Genomic DNA, 26,312 nt, shown 5'->3' on the forward strand with positions numbered 1-26,312 from the left:
CGGTCGGTACGATACACATTAAAACCATTTAAGGCAATGTCAGAGGCCAAAATAGATTTATTTAGCCATGTTTCTGATAAAACAATGACGTCAGCGTCAGTCGAGCTCGCCCAGATACGGACAAAATCTAGTTTACCTAACAGACTGCGCACATTCAAGTGGATGAAACCCACTAGACCCCAATAGAAGCATATGGACATCCCGGAAAGCTGAAAATGGACGCTAAGGGCCCCCCCCTTGCGTTGAAAATGGACGCTAAGGCCCCCCCCCTTGCGTTGGAAAAAGCCGACACAGGACTTGACATAACGTCAACATAGGCCGACCTGGGAGTGAGGATGTGTTGGCCTCAGGGCCTGGACAGATTGCCATCATCGACGGAAAAATGAATTCTCAAGTTTATCAAGACATTTTGCTGGAGAACTTAAGGCCATCTGTCCACCAATTGAAGCTCAACAGAAGATGGGTGATGCAACAGGACAACGACCCAAAGCACAGAAGTAAATCAACAACAGAATGGCTTCAACAGAAGAAAATACGCCTTCTGGAGTGGCCCAGTCAGAATCCTGACCTCAACCCAATTGAGATGCTATGGCATGACCTCAAGAGAGCGATTCACACCAGACATCCCAAGAATATTGCTGAACTGAAACAGTTTTGTAAAGAGGAACGTTTGGTTGAGGTTATTGCTGCCAAAGGAGGGTCAACCAGTTATTAAATCCAAGGGTTTTCCACCCTGCACTGTGAATGTTTACATGGTGTGTTCAATAAAAACATGAAAACATATAATTGTTTGTGTGGTTTTAGCTTAAGCTGTGTGTCTATTGTTGTGACTTAGATGAAGATCAGAACACATTTTATGACCAATTTATGCAGAAATCCAGGTAGTTCCAAAGGGTTCACATACTTTTTCTTGCAACTGTATATATAAACGTTAAGAAGACAGTCTGCATGTTTTTTAGCAAGACCAACACTGTATCACACTGTGAACCCAAGGTCTATGTGTCTGTGGAGGTCATTCAAACAGTTACACATTTTAAATATCTAGGCATTATCCTTGACACTACTCTCTCCTTCCAAAAAACAAGTGAGAAAGGTAATGCAAATAACTAAATACAATCTAGCAAACTTTAGATATATAAGGAACTGTTTGACAACACCTGTAGCAAAACTCTATATGACTGCCATGATCATTCCCCACCTAACATACTGTATGAGCAGCTGGACCCAGGCGAATAGCACAACATTAAGGCCTATCCTATCACTTCACAAACATGCTCTCAAAGTTTTGGACAGAAAACCTAAGCTATACCACCATTGCAAAATCCTGGTCAAACATAACCAGAGGCCTGTACTACGAAGCAGGATTTTCGCTTAGCCGGCTAACTTCAGGGAAAACTCAGGGTTTCCGGTCCTACGATGCTGGTTCTCTTTTTAGCGGGCTAGATCTCCATGGTAACTTATGCTGAGCGGCTAACCTGCCCCGGAGCAGGTTAGGTTGCAGGCTAAGAGCTCAACTCAGTGAAAGCTGACCAATCAGAGCTCAGTGTGCGGAGTTTAAAGCTATCAAGTCATATTACAGGAGAAAGGAAATACAGTTTAAACTGCCGTTGCAGGAAAGACGGCCGGCAAAAATCAGACTGTGTGAACGTGAACATTAATAGAATATCACCTCCATCTTCAGAGCAATCTGACTAATATAACATTAGAGTTAAGAAAGCTTACTTAAATATCTGCCACAACATAAGTAACCGGATCAACGTAACAGTACAGTCCGCGGCATATCACATAATAATGAAGTATATAAAATAAATAATAATCATAATAAAGTATATCAAATATCAAATATCAAAATAATGTATCATATATTTCCTTATCTGAGTCAGCTGAGCCGTATCTGCCGTGCAACACTCACAGTGTCACATACTGTATGCAGAAGTAAATGTAATTAAAGTCAGATCGTGTCTTAGACGGGGCAGTGATATCATAAACCTGTTAATGAACGCATTCAAACACTTGTTCTGTTACCAGCTGTATTCACCTTGCAGGTGCAGCTATGTGGCTTTGATCCTGGATAAAGTGTTTAAGTCATGGATGTTTAAAGTTTAACTTCTTCATATTTGTCTAATATTATAGTTGACTTTTCATTCAGGAAGTATGACGCGCTGCGCTGTCAGTACGATTGTCCATGTTTGTGATTGGTCGAATGCTCCAAATACCACCCCTTTCATGTGAACGCGCACCTAACTAGATAGGAAACGGCTGGCTTGAGCGATCCACTTGATAACCCGCGTCGTAGTACAGTTTAGCGAGAGCGCGTATGTTTTGGATTAGGCCAACCGGCTAACTCAAACATATCCAGGTTAGGTCGAACCGGCTTCGTAGTACAGGCCTCTGCTCAGCTGGGAAATTATTTTAAAACACACTGATGCATGTCTCATTTTTAAGATTCTAAACGGCAAGGCACCCCCACCACCACTCTGCACTTTTATACAGCAGAACAATTCAAACAGCAGAACCACAAGGTCTGCCCTAAGAGGGTACTGTGTAGTCCCTCTTAGGTCCAGTTCCTTTGGTAAACAGTGTTTCTCTGTGAGGGCATCAACACTTTGGAATACAACACCGATACAGATAAGGAATAACACCTCCTATCATACATTTAACCACTATCTTAAGAACTGGCTTTGAAGCAATCAAAAATGTGAACACTTTTAACTGTATCATAGTATGATAGTATTTCATCTGTTTGCATGTTTGTCTGTTCCTATTTATTGTTGTACTGTTGTTGTGTTGCTGTGTGTATTTTTTTTTAATTCTGTTTTTATTTCTCTAGTCTTGTTTTGGTTATTTTAACATCTTGCCAAAACGACAACAGTTTAAAATGTGCCTGCTATCTAACACTGGCACGTTTACAGCAATGTTGATCAATTTAAATAAATAAACAAACAAACAAACAAACAATGGAGGGAACACAGGGATTTTAGCCTTTTCAGACCATTAACACAAAAACCTATGGAACACATTCAGGAAAGAGAAACTGCAAATCATAATAGGGCCACTTTTAAATAGTTGAGTTATCTAAAGTTATGGCAATGAAGATGAAAGTTTGGAGATGTGGGATTGTGATGGAGGCGAGATCTGAGATGTTATCTTCAGCCTCGAGCACTGCCTTACTCTGTCAGAGGGAATTCGACAGGCCGTCAGAGAAAAACAGTCTTTCTTTTTCACCGGAACCATATTTATATTGTTTATTTTGCAATTGTAATGATCCCAATGCCCAGCACTTTATAATTATTTTCCTCCTCTTCTCCTCCTCCAGTTTGGTAAAAAGAAAAGGCTTATGCATCCCGAGATGAAAGGATGAGGTAGGACCAGGGATACTTCACAGGGCTCCCCATGTGATGTGCTGTTTGAAGCGGATGCACACGGTCCATTTCAAAGACATCTGGAGACCCGACGGACCAGTGGCACTGTGTTACCATGGCAGCGTCCTCCACTCTTTATCCAGCCAACCTCGAGGTAGAAGATACTATAATAAGAAAGCTAGATAAAGTAGATGCAGCTTCAGATAGGGAGACAGATGGTGAAATTATGGTTTCTCAACTGACTCACTGCCATTTGAACAATCATCACATCATTACATGGCAACAATTTCATAATTCACAAGGTAGCCCCGCCCAAAAGCCTTCCCTGCTTTATCGTATATCTTTCTCTAAAAAGGACATTTATTTTAATTTTTTAATAAACATGTTATCTTGCAATTGAGATCATAAACTAATTTTGAATGAGGTGATAAATCAAGTGAGAAGAAGGGTCATTTTATCCTAGACTTCTTTTCAATATGACTTCTTTTTGAAGTGACAGAAAAAAGAAGGAGAAGAGAGGATGACTAATTTAGAGAGCCGATAGGCGAGCTGTAACAAACCAAACATGCCATTTCATATTAGTTGGTCTTAAGGCCTTCAAAATGTAAATCCAAGTGTGCTGAAACTAAACTATGATGATAGCTGTATGAAAACAAGAATACATTTCCTCTCAGCCTCCGTCTTCATTCTATTGGCGTATTTCTTTATTTTCTCTGACAGTCGTCAACATATTTTCCATTCATGAATTCTGAAGGCACCATTTAAATCAGGAAATACTTAATCTATGTACGCATCCGCCATATGATGGAAATGTTAATAGTATTTGGCGATTAGACCCCGATCCTGATATCGTAAATCTTAAGGGGGAGGTCCAGCCGTGAGTTTAATAGGAAACCCCCCCTCCCCCCTGGGGTCTAGACACTAGTGGTGATGCTGAAGATCTGGATTGATGAGGAGGTGGGATGAAGAGGAGGTGGGATGAGGAGGTGGGATGAAGAGGAGGTGGGATGAAGAGGAGGTGGGATGAGGTATTTGGATTAGCTCTCCTGACTGCAGCACGATGATAGGCTGCTGGAGTTTGTGGTGAAATGTAATTGGACGCCCCTGATGAGCTGATTAATGCAGCTGCTGAGTGAATGAACGGTTTATAGTCTTCCTGCTTGAGCTTCATATCTGACCAATGATATTTCTGCCCACATTCCTCAGTGAAACTGTTACTTTAAATATGAATGTGATCCCTTTATTATTTCTTTAAGACCTGCTGTTGTGCAACACACCACCATTTCCTCCAGGCTGTTCCAGAACATCCAACTGAGAGGTCCCATCAGCCGCCTGCTGGCTTTACTCCAGCAGCAGCATCCGAATCCAAGGGGATCCTCTTCCATCGAATATCTTCATGGACATTATGGCTATGCAAAAAAGAGAAATGCACTGATTTTACACATTAAAGTCTGTTAAGAGGGCCAAGGGAATCCTTGAAAAAGGTTAACATCCTTTTTGGTACCAAAAGGAGTTGCATGCAAAGCATTAAAATAACATTGGTTTGGTTTGACCACGTGTGAAGATGTGAAAATGTGTTTGTTTTTTACTAAAGAAGAGATCTCCCAGAATCTTTGCTACATTAGCTGTTACAATCCTTAACCACCCAACTAATTGTCGGCAATTGTCTAGTTGCATTGTGGTTAATGTAGGCACCATGTTTTGGAAAGGAAGGAAAATGTGTGAAAAACGTATGAGGTATCAATTTGAACCTTTTTTTTAAACTGTCAATCATGAGTGTTTTTCTGTTGCTAACCTGAATTATTAGTCTATTATTTTTTTTTTTAGCATTGTAAACTGGTAAGAGAAATCAGAGGGTTTTCTCAATTTATCACATGACTTCTGAATTATTTGCATGAAGTCCAACACTTAGCTAAAGCATTGACAAAGCCACTGTCTTGAACATTGACACATTTAAACCCTCTGTATGATATTAGGGTTAGGGGTTAGCATTTGCCTTTATCATATCGCACATTATCTTATCTCATGATCATGAGTTATGTTATAGTGATGGTTCTTACTGCTGTCCCGTGGTCTCCAGTCAGTCTGTATCCATAAAATGGTGGAATGAGCTCCCCATGGACATCAGGACAGCAGAAACTCTGCATATCTTCGGTCGCAAACTGAAACGACATGTCATTAGCTCTCCTGTGGACTTATGTGATATATTTTAGAAAAAGATCAACACACGGCTTATATATACAGGATACCCATTGAGCAGCATGGTGCAGACATGAGAGCTCTCCTGTTACTGAGGGGCGCTGCTGTGAATTTAACTCTGTCAGCAGCCTGACACAGACACGTCTGGGCATGAAAACACTGCCATCTCTTCTGGAGCAGATGTTATTTATGTTGTCTTTGCTTCCCGTCTAAGAATTCATACAGGTTAAAATAGATATTTGTTCTCATGCACAGGAGAGACTTCTTTCACTTCAAACTTTTTCTCAAGGAGACTTTTCTCCTAGTATTATAACTAGCTTGAACCGCCAAACAGGGCAATATTGCTCAGGTATTTCCTCATACACTTAAATCACATTACATCAGGGTCTCTTGCATGCGAAAACATCTGATATGATTTGATGAGATATACACGTCAGGTGTCTTAAAAATGTAGGATATCTTTAAAAAAAAAAGAAAACTATTCTATTTCATCAAGATGTATATCATGTGTAATGAGAATAGAAGGAAAAGAGGGGAAGATCAAACAAGAGAAACAAGCCAGGAGGAGCTAAATGTAATCCAGAATTGGATCAAGTCACAGGCTGTTCTACACGGCACCATGTGCAGACAGAGACAGGTAGATGTGGAGAGATCAAAAGAGGGCTAAATAAGGTACAAATCAAATCTGAGAAATACACTGAGACAGACTAGAGGAGCTGAAGCTGAAAACAATCTTGTGAGCTCTGTTCTGTCGAGCACCTTGTGTAAGGTCAGAGCTTTCATTCTGTGCTTTCATTTGGGCAGGAAACAAAACAGACCACCTTCTATGGCGGTTAGCTGTCTGAGATATGAGTTCTTGGCTGGTGTGATTTTAGTTTGTACACATCTTGACTGAAAACAAAGGCACAGAGAAGTTAGACAACAACAGGCGAGAGTTGCTGAGAGCAACAAACACTCTAGCAATCACTCCGAGACAAACTAACGCAAAATGACACGTGTTCCTGTCCCAGCCTCGAGTCTCTGCTACATGACGGTTCATCTCTGAGATTAATCGGAGTTGACGCCACAGAGCCCATTCAAAGCACAGCATAGCATGTGTTATGATAAAACATAATTGAAATGTACTTTAAATTAAAGATGTAGTTTGCCGGCGTCCCGGCAGCGGAGTCCGGCGTTATAACTGGAGATCAATGAATGCAGCGAAACGCGGACTTGGTTCGCCTGCAGCCCGCTGTAGTATTAGCTAAATAAATTATGTTGAACAAGGCTTATTAAGCTGAACATCGCCACAATTGTTCTGCTATGAATCGGTAGCCTACTTATTTTATTTTATTAACGTGTGAATGACAAGCATTAAGAATAACAAAAAATAGCTAATTCTGTTGCAGATTGTCTCGTTTGATTATAACCTTTATATAGTGAAACTACACTGTTTTATCAAAAGTGCCACGCAGTAACTTGGTATGCATGTAGTTCAGCAGGAAATGTGCAACGTAGATGACATTTAGTTGTTCATGCATTGTTAAGTGAATATGGCATTAAAACACCTTTGCTTTTTGACTGTCACATTTTTACATTTCAGCATTGCATCACTAATTTAAGTTCTATGTTTTGCTTGTTAAGCAGTCTGTAACCCTACACACCTAACATATAACTTTTCATGTATTTTTGTATAAAGCAGTGGTTTTCAAACTGTGGGGTCATCCCTGGTGGGTCGCGGAGGTACTGCAGGGGGGGGGCGCGGGAAGATTTTTGTATTTTATTATTTTCTCCTTTTAGCTTTGTGAAGCACCTTGAGATTACGTTGTTTTTAAAGTGTGCTATATAAATCAAATGTATTATTATTATTATTATTATTAATAATATTATATTATTCAATTGTAAACAAACACTGCTCGAAAATATCTCATTAGTCAGAGAGCTGTGGGCATAATGCTGCCTTTTGCAACATCCTACTTGTGTGAGATAGGCTTTTCTTGCTGCCATCAAAACCAAATACAGATCAAAGCTGAACATTGAGAATGAACTGAGAGTGGCAGTCTCAAAACAACAGCCCCGCTTTGAGAAGATCTGCAAGGGAAAGCAAGCACACACAAGTCATTGATAAGCTATGTGTGGAATAGGAATGGTAAAGTGATGTGATTGTTTGCAACCTGCAATAGAAATAGTAGTTCATTAATATATTTTCCTTAAAGAAATTTGAATTAAAAAATCTACTACTCTGGGAAGAAGGCTTGCTAGTTTTAATTAGGCCAAATTAATTCACATTATCTATTACAAGCACTTTTGTTCATGTGTAATCCATAATACAATATACGATTATAGTTGGATCTTTATATCTTCCTATTATCAGCAGAGAAAATGTAATGTTTTTACAACAATATACAATAAATCCTACCAATATAGATGGGAACCGAACCGGGTTGGGGGAACCACTGGTATAAAGGTTTCCTTTAGGTTAGCTTCTTAGCATGAGCCAGAGCCCTAGAGAGCCCTAGAGAGCCCTAGAGCCTCTAGGGCTCTGGCATGAGCTAGCTCTGGAACTTTCAGCTCGGTGGCAGCAGGTCCCGCCTCGGCTCCGCCTCTTTGCCCTTATTTGGAGCAGGCTGGAGCAGACGGGAGTTAGACTCTTACGTCACTGTCGAGCTGTTAGTGGCCAACTCCGCTTACTAAGGGCTTCTCGGTAACTCTGCAGAATCCTATGGGTGACGTCACGGACACTACGTCCATTTATATATACAGTCTATGGGTTTAATGTACAAACTTGTATTCATGAGTTGGAATGAAGTTATCTAAAACGGAGTAACACAGAATCGGGTGATGCTTTGACGATTTTGGTGTAATCTTTTTGTGAATTATTAATTGTAATGTCTGTTTAGACCATTTTGAAAAGAAATGCAGCATTAGATGCATTTAGGTGCAGACGGAAACTCCACCTGCAGGTTGTAAGGAGGTCCATTATAAGCACTCATCGTGTCCAGGCAGGAGAGTCAATGCTGGCAAACCCAATCCCAAAGTGCGCCATCACATCTGTTTTTACAGGTTACAGCAGGCACAAAATCGATAGCATTAACCAGTTTGCAGTAAAAATCAACCGTGTCAGCAATAAGGGTCCATTTCCTGTTTGTGGCTGTTTCAAAGACTCCAGACCCTCTCTGAGGACTCCTCACGTCTGCTAACTCAGCGGCCTCAGCACAAACACCAAGGAGGGCCGATGCAAATGGTGAGATTGACCCAAGGTCAGTGAATCAGACTTCAGCTCTGGCAGCAGCCCTTCAGGGCCCTCAGCACACCATTATATCAATCTGTCTGCCTTCAAAAGCAATTCCAGCACATCAATAGTTTGCTATTGTGGAGACCAGACGTGGCCACGAGGGCTGATCGATGCTCATATATTCCTTCTGTAGATACTCTCTTTGTTTCTCGCAAGGGTTGAGAGCAGTATTTACCAGACGCAGGCATTTCTCTGAAAAAAAGTCTAATTTATTGCGACGGCCTGCGATGGGGATTAACGTGAAAATGACAGAAAGCAGAGATTGACTCTTAGGGAGCTGACTATTGCAATCACAGAGAATATTTGCCTGCCAGATTAATACATAACATTATGGTTCTCTGATATTTTTTTGTTGCAAAATATCTATGTGGCAAGTGGAAGAGATCCGAGCACTGAGAATATGAATATGACTCTGTTTAACAAATCGCCTCGGGCTGGCAGCGAACCCACTGCTCCATAGCTTCTCTTTTGCTAACCAGACTTTTCTTCACTTTATATTTTAAATGTGTTGTTATCTATCATTTTGCCCTTCATTGTGTGTATTCGTCCCACAGAGGGGAAATGTACAGTTGTTACAGTAAAGAGCCAGATATAGCCTAATATCTCTCAAGAAGCATGCATAAGAAAAAATATTAAATAATTGACAAGATACGGGTCAGAGCCGCTAGCTCGTCCATCTTATTGTGGAGAGATTATTTAAGTTGAGGGTCATCTGTGGGTTCATCATCAATAACTAAATCTGCCCATTACAATCTATGTCTTCATTGCAGAATAACATCTATCAACAAGAATGTCTCTCAATAGAGGGAGAATGGTGTTGCTATCGTCAAAATATTAAGAGTTGTTGGCAACATCACTTTGTTTCAATAGTCTTATTCAACGCGTTGTTAAGACAAATATGTCTGCAGTTGGGTAAACATGAATTTGAGTGACTTAATAATAATAATAATAATTCCTTACATTTATTATAGCGCTTTTCCAGATGCTCAAAGCGCTTTTACAAATACACATTACACATATTTAGCCCTGTCTCTTCACATGGCTGATCTCAGAATAGGTTATTTTATCTGCCCTCATTCCGTCTGTGATGACCTGAGAGACGTAATTTCATTCTCCATTACCCCATCGATACAGCGCCACTGAAGGCCTTCTCCTTTCACTTCCTGCCTCAAATCACTGGCCTTTTGTTGCCCTACTGTGTGATGTTTATTGCACAATAACACTGTCCAATGAAGGCTTGACCGTCAATCAAAGTTTATTCAATATTTGAAACCTTGACAATGTAAAGTCAGAGAATACGCTGTCATGAAGTCGGTTCCGGAATAAATATCACTATTATCTTTACGAGTGTTTAAAGAAAAACAGTAAAGGTTACATATTGCTGTCACATTCATATCAGTTATGTAACCTTGCCAATCCTGACTCAAAGCTGGACACAAGAGTGAAGGCTAGACGAGCTGTCAATATGTTGCTTATATTCTAAAAACAAAAGGAAATTAATGTGATCAAACTCAAGCTGAGACTCCACAGGCAAACATATGGTATATTGTTCATTTTAATACCCTCTTCAAGTTTGGGCTAATAAATACGGAGTCCCCTAGGGGAGAAGACAAAAAAATGTATTTTAAAAAAAAAAGTTAAAACCTTTGCGAGCTATCGCAAAACCCCTTTGCGAGATCTCGCAAAAGTATTGCGAGATCTCGCAAAAACTTCTCATTTAGCTCAATGTACTTCCTGGTCAGTTCGGTTGCTACGGCAACACAGAAACCACAACAATGGAGTGGTTCATCGATTTTACTTTGAGCTTGGCCTTAAATATAAAGATATAACATCAGTGCTTGGCAATAGGCACAGGTTTCACATAAGTGAAGACACCTCAAGAGAACACTCAGAGCGAGGGGACATGCACGTCCTCTGAGCTGAGTTATTGACAGATTCGAATTTCGTGGATCAATAACTCATGAACATAACGTTGTAAAAATACAAACATGACTTTACAATCATAGCAAGGTAGACAACGAGCTACAGAGTCGTTTTTATCAGAACAGTTCGATACGCGCCGTCATCCGAGCTAAACATCAATAATTGGTCACAATCTGCAGCTTGAGGAGGGAGAGGAGTGCTTAGGGACCGTCTACAAACTGCAACGGGGTTTTGCGAGATCTTGCAAAAGTTTTGCGATATCTCACAAAGGTTTTGCGATATATCCTATGGGGCTCCGTAAATAAATAACATGTCTTCATAATATTGGGCAGAACAATTAAATAATGTTTTAATAGTGTTTATTAACTTTGTCTGTTTACGTCCGTATATTTCATCTAATTCACCAAACGTTAGCAATAGGGAATGCCTAATTTGGATATTTAACACTTCAGAAAACATATAAAAAATAATTGCCAGGTTGCATATCTTTTATTTCCATTTTCTAACCTTATTTACCCGTAGTGTTAAAATATATAAATGCCTACAAAATATTTATAAATGTTGATAATGGTAGCGTATACATGTCTGTCCTGAGCAGAGTTGGGTGTAACGCGTTACTGTAATAATATTACTTTTGTCGGTAACAGAGTAGTGTAACGCGCTACTTTTATAATTCAGTAATCACACTACAGTTACTAACATTGCCCCGACACGCGTTACTTTGTTACTTACTCAAATCAGTCATAATCAAACCTCAACAAACACCTGCAAAGAACACATGCTAAGGTGAAGCTAACGCACAGCTATTTGTTGTTTGTTTATATCAAGTAGTCTGTTCTTCTTCTCTGTTTTCCGGTTGTTGCCTGTTTTGAATGACGAATACACACTACCGCCGCCTGCTGGTAAGGAGAGTTATTGCCACTCACACATGTGCAGTTCGTACGTGCTCGGCTGAAGTCTTTGCGGTGTCTGGTTCCAGTGCAACACATGGCCAACACGCAGGAGAACACGCCGACGCAACAGCGTGAGCAGAGATAGACTGCGCAAAATACAAATAGCAGGAGACAGAAGACAGCCATGGTCAGATAGGAAAACATTCAGGATCTGGATCAGTCTTATGCGACAATGGAAACTGAACTAAAGAGAACATTTGAAACTTTAGCAGTCTGCGTGATCTGCCTGTAGGGAGGGGCGGGCCGCCCCTGCGAGTAAAGTAACGAGTTACTTTATGTAGAGAGTAACGAAGTAGTGTAATATATTAGCCAGGCCATGACAGTAGGGAAGTTTTCACATGTAGCATCCTGCAAAGTGTATGGAATATTACATATTATATCTTTCAAGAACCCTTTGTGTCAACTCTGGAAATCTCAATTACAGTTGTAACCACTGCAGAGGGGTGTGGACTGCTGTCACAGGCCAACACCTGTTCAATACTACTGCATGTTAGTCACAAAGATGAGGGGCATAGTGTGAGGCTGGTCCTACGGTGGCCCTGGAGTGCAAAACACCACAGCATTTCACAAAACACTACAGCATTTCACAAAACACCACAGCATTTCACATTGGACGGAAAGGGTATATCCTTAGGGAGAACACTTCTTGTTTGTGATTGGACAGAGCCAGCCAGAGAAGCACTGCTGTGATTGGTTGTTTTTGCTGCCAGTCAAGAAATGACGCTTCGTGATTGGCCCCAACACATCAGCTGTTAGCTGTTAGCACACACTCAGAGCTCACAACTCCTCATATCTGTTCAGAAACTGGACAAAAGTTAAACATATACAAAACACAGACTGTCTATGTCATGGTGAATGCAGTCGCTGCTTTATGTATGTCTGTATGACGTTGTTGTGAGTGTGGACGGAGCAGCTACAGGTTAGTTTAGCCTGATGGATCCGATTCCGATAGGATTTACATGGAGATACGCCCCGCCCCCTCTCCAGCGTCTTGTTTGAATGACAGGAGTAAACACAGAATTAATGCTTTATTCATTCATGGTTTTTAAGGGGCTTATCTCCATGTAAATACTATGGTGGACTACTCAATATTCGCATCGCTCTAATCGCTCGAGTTTCACCGCGGCTGTCAGCTGTGTTTGCTCCTGTCATTCAAACAAGAGGCGCTGGAGAGGGGGCGGGGCGTATCTCCATGTAAATTCTATGGGAGATACCAACTACAACAAAATGAACATATTTGACCATGATTTAATTGTAATACACGTTTCAAAGTGATGCCGAAGTAACAACATACTGATAACGGTTAGTAAAAACCATGAATTAACGCTTTGACAAGTCTGCAGACAAGACGGCAGGCGAAAAGCTTTTAAAATGCGTGTTTTCTGAATGGAATCGGATCCATCAGGCTAAACTAACCTGAAGCTGCTCCGTCCACACTCACAACAACGTCATACAGACATAAATAAAGTAGCGACTGTATTCACCATGACATAGACAGTCTGTGGTTTGTACATGTTTAACTTTTGTCCAGTTTCTGAACAGATATGAGGAGCTCTGAGTGTGTGCTAACGGCTGATGTGTAATTGTGTTGGGACCGGCTGGGACATATTGCGCTGTCGGGCGTTGACCAATCACGAAGCGTCATTTATTGACTGGCAGCAAAAACAACCAATCACAGCAGTGCTTCTCTGGCTCGCTCTGTCCAATCACAAACAAGAAGTGTTCTGGCCTAAAGGAATACCCTTTTCGTCCAATGTGAAATGCTGTGGTGTTTTCTGAAATGCTGTGGCGTTTTCTGAAATGCTGTTGTGTTTTGTGAAATGCTGTGGTGTTTTGCACTTCAGGGCCACCGTAGTTTCCACCCTGCCACACTCAGCTGGGTCAGCGAGTTCACATTGAGAAGATGACATGTATGTGTGACCGCTGACTCTCTCCTTAATTTCCTTGCCTATCAGCCCCCCCCTGCTGTGTACACAGACCCCATGCAGACTCAAACAAATGTGTTTAACTACCTTAAAAAACGATGTAACTTTTAAATACAGTAGCGTGGTGTTTGTGATGAAGAACAAAGACTAGACAGCACACGGATGGCTCATACCTTTGCTAAGAACACATAAGCAAAATACTGTGTGTATATCAGCCGTGTGATTTTAGTTGGCTCCAAAATGAAATATATTATTCCTTTGCCCATGCTACACCCTTCCACCAAGTTTCATGAAAATCGCAAAAGTAGTTTTTGTGCAATCCTGCTGACAGACCCACAAACAAGCCGATACACTGTACCGAAAAAACTATAATCTCCATGATAGAGGTAGTAATTATAGAAACAGATGCTTCCATGCAGGAGGATTCACTGATTGGTTTGTTCATTATAAATATGCCATGAATCATTTGCTACCATGTGGAATATAAACACAATCCACAGCTTTCCCTCCATCTCACAGAACACATTCACATGTAGTGAATTTACAAATGCATCAACAGATGCACAGGGATCTCCTTTGAAGTGTGTCAAGACGAGACCATACATTTCATTTCATGCAACTACAAAACTGATGTAATTTGTATCACATCAACATGTGCCAAATTCCAATCCTCTGCACTGGCATGATTAACAAGATCCTGTTTACAAGGTAATCCTCACCATGGGGCCACAACCATGCGAGTGCCTTGAGCAACATGCTATCGCTAAAACGTTTAGGAATTCATTACATTTTGATGGTAAATTGACAAAATGTTGTAATTGACCTATTACAACATTATTTCACCCGTATTACACCTATATTTTTTCTAAGCAGAAGCAATAGGATCATTTTCAAGTCAATAAACACATTTTCAATTGATATTTGGAGTCAAGTCCTGTCCCTGTCGGATGTTCTTTTCCAATAAGGACCGCCTCGCTGCACATTATCCATTACATATTATACTGATATCAGACATTCATTAGACCATTATTACACTGTGTTATACCCATACTGTTACTATACCCATATAACATTGTTATTACACCTATGTAACACCAATATTACAGACATATTACACCATTATTGCACCCATAGACATGGACAAAGCCTGTTGAATGACTTTATCCTCCAGGATAAAGTTACCAACTAACCCGTAATTAATCAATCAGTCAGTCATGAGGTAAGGTAAGTGTGTTGTCACCTCCTGGTGTTGTCATTTCCATTTAAGGGTTCATATTTGCCAATCAGCACTTTATATTAGACTCACATATATGATAAGTGATAAGTAACCTCACCCTAGTCTCTGTCATGATCCACCCACATGGAGCTAATAGTTAAGGTATAATAAGATCAAGCACATTTTATCTTCTTTATTTTGTAACTCTCAGGTGAGGAGCTTAACAGACAGCTCTGGCTCTGTCTATCTCCACTGGCTGTTATTGGCATATATTTGCAACTTAATCTTAAAAATAGTATGACAACTGCACATAATTCACAAAAGGATTTTGTGATGGAGTGACGGTTGGCTCCTCTGAGCCTTTGACAGCGCACAAATGGCAGCATAGATCTTCACTGCCCGCTGTAATTCAGTGGCGCTCAATCCACATGCCAGTTGTGCCCGTGCTGTCTCTTCCTCCTCTCTGCTTTAGTGCTGTGTCTGTCCAAGCACACTAAATAACTATGACTTAAAATGCTAGCAAGCTGACAGGCATTGAAAAGGCGCTGTCTGCCCCGCTGACACATAGCTGCTTTTGATTCCCTGCCGTCAAAAGCAACGTGTCTCTTCATAAAACCTGCCTCAATGAACTTTTAAAAAAGGATTCTAGTCTTCTACCATACACACTCCTTCCACCATCTCTCCAACTCGTTTTTTTTACAGGTTTTGTTTCCCCATCCTCTTTGTTCCCTATTGGATTATCTTGTCTTTTGATTTGGCTTAATGACGACATCTGACACATTATAGTAATCAGCTGAAGTGATTCCCCCTGTGGCTGGTGACAGACCCGTAGAGGAAGCTAGTTTCGGCAGATGACGATTGGCAGCTTTTACCATTTGCATATTTTCTGTTTAACTTTTGATGGCAGATTTAACCACAAGGGAGTGTGTACACGCAGCGAGGGACGGTATTATGAACATGTTGTCACCTGACTGTCAGCAGCAGAGACGCACAATGCGTTTGTGGCCATGTGCCTGGAAGCCAGTCGGCGTTTCTTATGTAACTGAGTGGAAAGGTAAACCATACAGTTCTGTAAGTGATTCTGAAGGAACACGTGACAACTAGTTCCATTAGCAGTCGTAATGTATGACAACTGGGAATTGTCTCTGCTTGTTGACATCCATACAGACTTTCTCTGATATGACTCATTCATTTTTACATGGTGGTAGAATACTATCGGAATGGGAAATATGCTTCTTTATGTGAGGGGATGTGTAATGCTGCTATTTATATCAGATACACTTTCTACACTCCACGCAGCCCTTAGCAAGCACCTCGCTGAACAGTCCGTCAGCACAACACTAAATCTCTCCTCCTGCCTGACCTCCGACCTCTCAGTGGATGCAGCACTGTGCAGAATGCATTTACAGGTTAAACTGTTCCTGCACTGCAGGGTTGATGTCACTTCCATTTGTGGGATTCTATATTTCATATATATCATGGGTCAATCATACCCATCTGCACTCAGACTGTTGCATTAAATGTATATTATGGCCTTTTTTGTATTTCTTTAAACAATAATGAAACCAACAATGTAATTTAATTCATGACCATGGGCTCTTGAGTGTTTATTGATTACAGGCTTGATTCTAGGCTTCTATTTAATGTCTTATCACTCACTGTGCTGAACTGCGCAGTAGAAGATACATTCAAACAATGACAAAGGGCTTTTTCCCATCACATTTCCATATGATCATAATGTATGAAATATATTATACATATTGGAAATACGAACAATATCATGAAAGATGTATGTTAGAATAAGTGTATTCTCAAACAAGACAAGACTGCTGTGTCCATTAAAACAGTGTGTCCTTTTTTATTTTATAGGAAAAAAAACATTATTAAGAAATTCACAATTCACTGAAACTGATAAATGCATTTCTGACGCCTGTAAGCGTCCAACATTAGTAGTAGTGTTAATTGTTAAGTTTCTATCATCAATGTGAAGATGTACTTGGGCTCAGCAATGTTTTGAGCAGAGTCTGAACATCAGCCTGCTAACCTGCTCCTAATTACTGTATAATGCTAGCATACTGATGTTTAATGTAGTGTTTACTTTGTTCATTATCCTAGCCATTATTTTATAGTAAACAGAAGCATCGGACGAATAATAATTTGAATCTTGTGATGGTTGTGAAAATATATAGTGAATGAAAGGTAAGACATCTTTGTACAGCATTGTAGAGTCACTTTGTTCAAAACCCAAAAATGTAGCCGTTTAGTGTCCCAAATGAAAAGTCAGCAGATCTCTTACAATTATAATTCCTCCTATTACATAAATCATGTACTACATACTGAGTGCTAAAATAAGGATTATGCCATGACCAGCAGACCCTAACTAAGCATCATGTCCTCTCTGCATCACATGACTGTACTAATCACACATGACTGTACTAATCACATGACTGTATTAATCACATGACTGTATCACACTGCATGAGGAGTTGGAAAGGTAGTTTCTGAAGATGTTACAAATAACACACAGCATACAATGCCATAATAACTTTGTATTATTAGTGTAGTAGGACACTTATGTATGTATAACATCTGAAGATGTGTAGTTTTATTCATGTTTTCACATACTTACCATATACACATATTGTAGTTATACACATTAATATCTGATTTGTAAAACATCACAGACAGAAAGGTATATCCGTCATTTAATGGTAAGCTATTGAAATTCTGATTCCATAGATGTGTCTCCCATCACCCAAAACCCCTGGCTATTCTCTCAACTCAGTATTTACATTCTGATATTCAAAGAAAATCAGTAATATCTTTAAAAACTCCTTTTCTATCAGTCCTTTTCTATCAGCTGTGCACCGTTATGGTGTAAATACAGCCTATCTACCAATTGGATCAAATATAAAAGTCAGCCGAATTAGTGTTGATACTGCAAGGAGACTGACGTACTTCAGTTTGTCCAGAAGTCTTCTAATCAGGGCTCTATAAATAGAGAACTACGGCAGATATGCAATATGTAATGCAGCCGAACCGTGTATTACAATGCCGTTATTTGATGACTTTCAAAACCTCTGGAAAAAGAAATGTGCCTCTCAGAATCTAAAGGGAAAAACCTATGGGGAAAAACACAAAAGCAGTGTACACAATTTAAACCAATGAATGTCGTGTAATTAACAAGGATAAACTGATGTTTTTTAGTGGATGAGTACTGCAGATATAGCTTTAAAATTATTTGACAGTGAGGGGAATACGGTTTTATTATGAAAACTTCGAGACCGGAAATACTGTTTTCACCCCGTGAGGGTTGATGCTAACTTTACATGGACGCTGCCGTTACACGTTCTCCTGGCGAGACCTCAAATCATCTTCGTAATATCTATCAAACTATAGATCCTACACATCCACTGGACGTGAATTATAAAAGTACAATATACACTTCTCGCTAGAAATCTAATCAAAAAGCATTTTAATGGCCAAACTATTCTACAATTTAGGATTTTCCAGAGAGGGTTATTTGTGAATATAAAACGGACAAGTCAAATCAAGCAATCTGATTGGTTCTTAGCCGTGATATACTGAGCGTATACCACAGGCATGATTGTAGTTACTTTTCACAACAAGTCAGTATCCCTCCGCGTCTAAGAAAAACTGTATACAGTTGGGCTGAAAAGCTTTTCAAACTGGGACAAGAAAACAGCGGAGAAGCAACGGGGCATAAACCCTCCTTTTTACGCAGCGGTCCAGACATAGACATCAAACGGCAAAACATATTCAGTGTGCAGTTCCTTTGGCATTAGGGCAGGGGTATCTAGATACTTTCCAAGGTTTGACATAATGAGTTGTGCTAATTTTAAAGCAAGCAACGATGTTTTCAAATCTGTAATCAAAAAGCTCCTCACAAACGCTATCGAAGCAGTTCCTGCCGTTGCTACGTTAGTTCAAACAGTAACAACGGGCTATTTTTGATCTGACTTTCGGGTATTCTTTTACCCATAACGACCACCTCGCTGCACATTATCCCCTTAACTTCGACCTCCGGGGTGGCCTTACTATGGAGGAGTGGATTCAGCAGTGCCTATCTCCAGAAAAATAATGCACCTGAACGACGACATGCAAAGCTACGTGAAGAGCAGGCAGACCAACTGGAAAAGTACCACCATTCAAAAGCTTTCTGATGCGGGTCTTGAAACAAAGCAGAGAAATTATGACCGTTAGTGGCCACAGGTGCGAAAGCTCTCTCCAGAGCTACTGGAAGCCAAATCTCGGGGACCGGAGAAAGTGGAGCAATATTCTCGCCACGCCAAGCAACAGCATAGAACAGCGGTCGGGAACCTATGGCTCTTCCGGTGACGGCATATGGCTCCCAGACAATTTTGAGTTTAAAAAAAAAAAATCAGTTTGGAACTGATTTTAAAATACTTGTGATATTTCTTAATAATACTGTTATTTTAAAGTAAACAGAAATTAGTTTTGAAGATCAATTTCACGGGTCACGGGTCACCCATGGGTCGGGTCGGGAACCAATGGCTCGCGAGCATGTCCGGGTCATTGTAAAGGTGAAGAAATCAATTTTATCAGATAGCCAACTAGTTTATACGCTTCAACCCTTGTAACGGAAAAGATGGCGAAAAGAAAAAAAGACGATGATTACCGTGCATTCCAGGCTGCGTGGACAGAGGAATTTGCATTTGTGGAGAGAGCAGGATCTGCGGTATGTCTAATATGCAATGATAAAATTGCATCGATGAAACGGTCAAATATAAAGCGGCACTTCGATACGCACCATGCTTCATTTGCATCGAAATATCCAGCAGGGGACAGCAGGAAAAGGGCATGCGAGGAGCTACAGCGGAGAGTGCAGACGAGTCAGCAGCAACTACGTGTGTGGACCAAGCAAGGTGACGGGAATTCCGCTAGCTTTGCGGGTGCTTTGGCAATAGTAAGGAATGGAAAGCCATTCACAGATGGCGAGTATGCCAAAACATTCATGCTTGATGTGGCCAATGAACTGTTTGATGACTTCCCAAATAAAGACAAGATAATCAAACGAATAAAAGACATGCCCCTGTCAGCAAGAACTGTGCACGATCGTAGCATCATGATGGCAAATCAAGTCGAGGAAACACAAATTAAGGACATAAACGCCGGGACATACTTTTCTCTCGCGTTAGATGAGTCAACAGACGTTAGCCATCTATCTCAGTGCAGTATAATTGCCAGGTATGCTGCAGGTGACACACTGCGTGAGGAAAGCTTGGCTGTTTTGCCAATGAAAGGGACAACAAGAGGAGAGGATTTATTCACGTCTTTTATGGAGTTTGCTAAAGAAAAAAAACTACCGATGGATAAACTTATTTCTGTCTGTACTGATGGTGCACCCTGTATGTTGGGGAAGAACAAAGGATTTGTAGCGCTTCTCCGTGAACATGAAAAGAGAGCCATCCTAAGTTTTCATTGCATCCTGCACCAGGAGGCGCTTTGCGCTCAGACGTGTGGCCAGGAGCTTGGTGAGGTGATGTCGCTGGTCATTCGAGTGGTCAACTTTATTGTTGCCCGAGCTTTAAATGATCGCCAGTTTAAAGCTCTGTTAGAAGAAATTGGGATTCATTATCCCGGTGTGCTTTTACACAGCAACGTGCGTTGGTTGTCAAGGGGGAAGGTGCTCAGCTGTTTTGCAGCTTGCCTGAGTGAAATCCGGACTTTTCTTGAAATGAAAGGCGTCAAGCATCCTGAGCTAGACAACACTGACTGGCTCCTGCAGTTTCACTATCTCGTGGACATAACTGGCCATCTGAACCAGCTCAATGTGAAAATGCAAGGTATTGGAAATACAATCTCATCCCTTCAACAAGCAGTGTTTGCATTTGAGAGCAAGCTGGAAGTCTTTCTGAGGGACATTGAAACAGGTCGTCTTCTGCACTTTGAAAGACTGCAACAATTTAGAGATGCATGCTTAGCAAGTGACTCCACTCAACATCTGGATCTCTTGCAGCTAGCTGGCTTTACGTCCAATCTCCTGCAGTCATTCAAAGCACGTTTTGGAGAATTTCGTGCACGCACTGGTCTTTTCAAGTTCATCACTCATCCACATGAGTGTGCAGTGGACAAAATCGACCTGACATGCATCCCCGGGGTCTCTATCGGAGACTTTGAGCTGGAAGTTGCTGACCTGAAGGCATCAGACATGTGGATGAGTAAGTTCAAGTCACTTAATGGAGAGTTGGAAAGTCTTACGCGACAGCGAGCAGAGCTGGCGAGGGAACACAAGTGGACAGAAATGAAAAATCTTCAACCTGAAGACCAGCTGATTCTTAAAACTTGGAACGAGCTTCCTGTGACATACCACACAATGCAGCGTGTGAGTATTGCCGTATTGACCATGTTTGGCTCTACATATGCATGTGAGCAGTCATTCTCACATATGAGGAACATTAAGACCAACCCACGCTCACGTTTAACTGATGGAAGCCTCAACGCCTGCATGAAGCTCAACCTCACCACGTATGAACCAGACTACAAGGCCATCAGCAAAACCATGCAGCACCAGAAGTCATATTAAAAGTAAGACATATTTAATTTATTATACGTTAAAAATACTATATGGCTCTCAATTAAATATATTTAGAAATATTTGGCTTTTATGGCTCTCCCAGTCAAAAAGGTTCCTGACCCCTAGAACAACCTTAACCTATACAAGTAACCTCGTAAGCCATGCTACTGATGCTGGACAGTTTTTCAGTGGGTGCACAATAAATGGCAACATACACATTAATGTAAATAAATAGCCAAATAATCGATCAACGTCTAACTACCTCTGTCTAACGGCCCGTCCACACAGTGCGCTTCTGCCCATTCACTTTGAATGGGGTGACGTCACTTTTTGCTTGTGTGTCAGGGGCGGGAGATTCATGTGATTGGTTTTTGGTCGAGCTTCAGACACGCCCGCCGGCAAGCTTTTTCCGAAGCCGCTGTGTGGACGGGCCGTAATATGTTCGCTAGCTGTTAGTGTTGTTGCATAGCAACCACCTCGCACTATGTTTTGTGCAGAAGGCAACGGAGGGACTATTTTATTTTGAACATCATTATTTACTCATAAAAACTATTTAAATTAGAGTGTGTATTTTTCTTTCATATTGCCACACTTGGTAACCGTTTTATAAAAGCAATAGCTCACTTCAGGCCGCTTTGCGTCAGGCCGAACCACGCCCCTTAGCTGTGATATAATGAGCATATACCACGGCCTGTCGTGAGCTATTGCTTGAATATACGACCCTCCGGAGCGTTTGCAGTCAATGGGAGCACTTGAGGTCGAAAACTTTAAAACGTGATTATAGGTTGTAATAAGCGTATGAACAATCGACCTATTTGGTCGTAATAAGTGCTTGAACAATCAACCTATTTGGTCGTATGAGTTGGAGGACTTGTTGGTCTTACATTAGTGTCTGTCACATCGTATCTCATCACTTTATGTTGTTGAAATGGATGTCACTAAATCTCTTGCCAGTCTTCATCTTGATTTAGAGTGTGAGGACAATCTCGCAATAGAGTGGTGAAACAATTTCTCAAAGTTATCAGTTTGATAGCACTTTAATGTCATCCTGATGACTCTCTGTACTTTTGCACTCTGTTTAATTAATTAGCTCCTCTCAAACGCTCCCCCTTAGGATTTGTATTCCCAAATTGTCATTGAATAAAAAACAGAAATGTTTTTACTACATCAGCCATCAATTCAGGTTGTAGTGTCGTTTTATTAATGCCAACTGCTGAAGCCAGAAAAGCCAAAATGCATCAAAGTCTTTAAAACTCAAGTTTTTGTAGTTCTACCGCCATCATGCATGCTTTTGCCGGTATGTAATTATTTAATACACATGTGCATCCATGCTTGCATTGAGTGTATATTTATAGCTGGATTCATATAGGCCTATAGGTGTGCAATTTGGCAAACACACACTGTACAGTAGGTGCCCTGTTTCTTTCCCTCTACGAGGCAAAATTAATCTAAGAAGTAGGCTACAGCGTTCTCTTTGCAGCACTCCCATCGCTGCCATAGGGGAGTATTGCTGCTGATTTAGCGCCTTTCACATTACACCAAGCAGACCTAATTTATTTTCTCTTAACTCACTCCAGCTCTGTCCAACATGTCCCTCTTCTATACATCCGGGCGGAGGTGGGAGAAGTACTCAGATCTTGTAGTTGAATACAATTTGAAGTACCAGAGTGTAGGAATACTCTATTACAGTAAAAAAACCTGCAATGTTACTCAAGTAAAAGTAGAAAAGTATTAGCATCAACATATACTTAAAGTACCAAAAGTAAAGTAGTCATTGTGCAGATTGGTCCATTTCAGAATAATATATATGATATGTTTTATAATGATTGATCATGAAAGTGTTCTTAAAGCTGGTGAAGGTGCAGCTAGTTTGAATGACTTTGTATACTGCAGGGTAGCTTGTGGATTTACTCCAGGTGGAACTAAAGTCTGATTTAACACTTGATTAGATTTCACATCATTCATCCAAATCAGCAAAGAACACTGACATTTGTGGACAAATACATTTCATTAAAGTCAATGTTTCAGTTATTTCAGTGCAACTAACGGTATTAAATAAATGTTGTGGAGTAAAAGTACACCATTTACCTCTGAATTGGAGTGATGTAGAAGTATAAAGTAGCATTACATGGAAATACTCAAGTAAAGTACAAGTACCTCAAAATGCTCATATGAGTAAATGTACTTAGTGACTTTACACCTCTGCATTCAGGGCAACACTGACTCAGCTGTGATCTTCTTGTTTGGCTGTTTTTCTCCTGCCTATGGGTGTCAGACCTGCATGTCTCCACTAACTTCCCTACAACGTTGGCCACAAACCTGCCACAGTCCCGTGCTTCAAAAAATCTTATAGCCAGAGATAAAGTATTTTTATTAGCTGTGTCATGGTGAGCAGCTCAGTAGTAAATTAGCCTGATAATCCTACTTCAGTCGTCGCCTTACTCCCTGTACACTGCTTCCTCCATCTCTGCATTTGTGAGTGCTCTGTGAGGCAGCTAATTGGGCCCAAGTAACAGACTGCACACTGACCCCTGCCTCTTTTCTTTCTTCCATCCCTCTTTCTTACTAATTTCACTCCAGTTTTCATGTCTACGCTGGTATGCCATATGCAGGACATTATGCTGTGTTGGTGGCATCTGTCTCTTTCTGTGTGTGTGGGAAAACATTATAGGGAAAACAAATGTATCAAGAAAAAATGTATAGATATAAACCTACTACTTACAGCACACTCATAGTGTAGTGCAGGGGTTAAAGGTCGACCAACAGCCGGGTCATGCGCATGAGACAATGTTGGTCAAACTGAGTAACACCAATTGATTTCATCCCAATGATTTCCTGGCTTTTTATTTTGGGGACCAATGAGTTGTTATTTTTCATGAAATATATAAATATGGCAGCACTCGTTGTACTTGTGATCCTATGACTTTTTCAAAGGTAAACATACTTTCGTATATGGCCACATATTTATTGTTATGGTTTTGAAAACTGTTGTTTTTTGCTCTGTTCTGGCTGTTAGCTCAGTGAGTTCTTGTCGTGCAGTGATGATACTTTTAACAAAATAATCTGTGGAGTATCAGCTTTCAGATGATATGTAGTTTGTGCAGAACATATTAAGTTTTAAAGATCGTTTTTGCTAGTTAGCACCAGCCCGTTTTCACTAACGGCCCGTCCACACAGCGGCACATGGGCGCGGGAAGGGGGGTGCTGAGGGCGCTGCAGCACCCCCTAGCGGCAGGCAGGGGGTGTGGAGCTCCCCTGTCTGAATTATTATTTGACGGTTATTGCTGCTCCCGCTGTGCATAATCTGTGTAATATGTTGCCAATAAATTCCACATTGTTGGTAAAATAATATGTTGGCCTGCCCCGAATGTTTTTTCTGTAGCCCCGGACAATTCTACCTCAATAATATATTAACCGTGCTTACAGAGAGAGAGAGAGAGAGAGAGAGAGAGAGAGAGAGAGAGATGCGATACGAGCGAGATAGAGAGCGCGGATCTCGACTGCACTATCTCTAGCATCTCGCGTCCACGCTCGGCGCTCGGTCTCTCTCATCCCTGTCTCTCGCTCTCTCGCCTCTCGTCTCTCTCTCTACTCGCTCTCTCTCCCTCTCCTCTCTCTGCTCTCTCTACTCTCTCTACTCTCTCTCCTCTCTCTCTCTCTCTACTCTCTCTCTCTACTCTCTCTCTCTCTCTCTCTCTCTACTCTCTCTACTCTCTCTCCTTCTTCTCCTCTTCTCTCTCTCTCTCTCTTCTCTCTCTTCTCTCTCTCCTCTCTCTCTCTCTCTCTCTCTCTCATCCAATCCTCTTACTCTCTCATCCTCTCTCCTTGCTCTCATGCTCCCTCTCTTCGGTGAGCTAAAGGACCTCTCTCTGATTTTAGATAGTTAACCTTTAGTCTAAGTTCATCTCAGTGGGTCTCAAACGGTTTGGGTCCACAAAATTATTCAAAAGATTATTTCCGCGGCACACCTTCATATGATCATTATCGTTATAAAAAAAATAAGAGATTAAAGGAAAAACAGTTAGGAAATACTATATGGCAGTAAAACAAGAATACAGTTTGAAAGGGGAGGTGATTTGTAAAATATCCATAAAGAAAAAAGAACATCTGTGTGAAAAGTGGCACAGATTGATGCTTTCAACTCCATCCATCCATCCATCCATCTTCTCCCGCTTATCCGTGGTCGGGTCGCGGGGGGTAGCAGTTCCAGCAGAGAGCCCCAAACTTTCTTTTCCCTGGCGACATCAACCAGCTCTGACTGGGGGATCCCAAGGCGCTCCCAGGCCAGCGAAGAGATATAATCCCTCCACCTGGTCCTAGGTCTACCCCTTGGTCTCTTCCCAGCTGGATGTGCCTGGAACACCTCCCTAGGGAGGCGCCCAGGTGGCATCCTAACTAGGTGCCCGAACCACCTCAACTGGCTCCTTTCGACGCGAAGGAGGAGCGGCTCAACTCCGAGTCCCTCCCTGATGACCGAACTTCTCACCTTATCCCTAAGGGAGACACCAGCCACCCTGCGGAGAAAACCCATCTCGGCCGCTTGTATCCTTTCAACTTCAATATTTAAAAAAAACTTCCCGGGGGAGCATCCTCCCGGACCCCCCTAGAGGAGGTGAGGACCCCCCTAGAGGAGGTGAGGTCCGCTCCCCACTCGTAAAAAAATAGCACTTTACCCCTGCCTATATGCCGTGAGCTGATTATCGAGCCTTCATTGTAGCAGTCGCGGGTGTACTGTGTATTTGCGTGTGGGGAGTGCTTTTGTGCGTGTTCTAGTCTATAGTGCCCGTAATAGTGTTCACTGGAGTCCAGCACCTCAGCACCCCCACTCAAAATACCTTCCCGCGCCTCTGCAGCGGCGGGCGTGTCTGAAACTCGACCAACAACCAATCACATGAATCTCC

This window comes from Gymnodraco acuticeps, unplaced genomic scaffold (assembly GCF_902827175.1).
Source record: "Gymnodraco acuticeps unplaced genomic scaffold, fGymAcu1.1, whole genome shotgun sequence".
In the NCBI taxonomy this organism is placed as follows: domain Eukaryota; kingdom Metazoa; phylum Chordata; class Actinopteri; order Perciformes; family Bathydraconidae; genus Gymnodraco; species Gymnodraco acuticeps.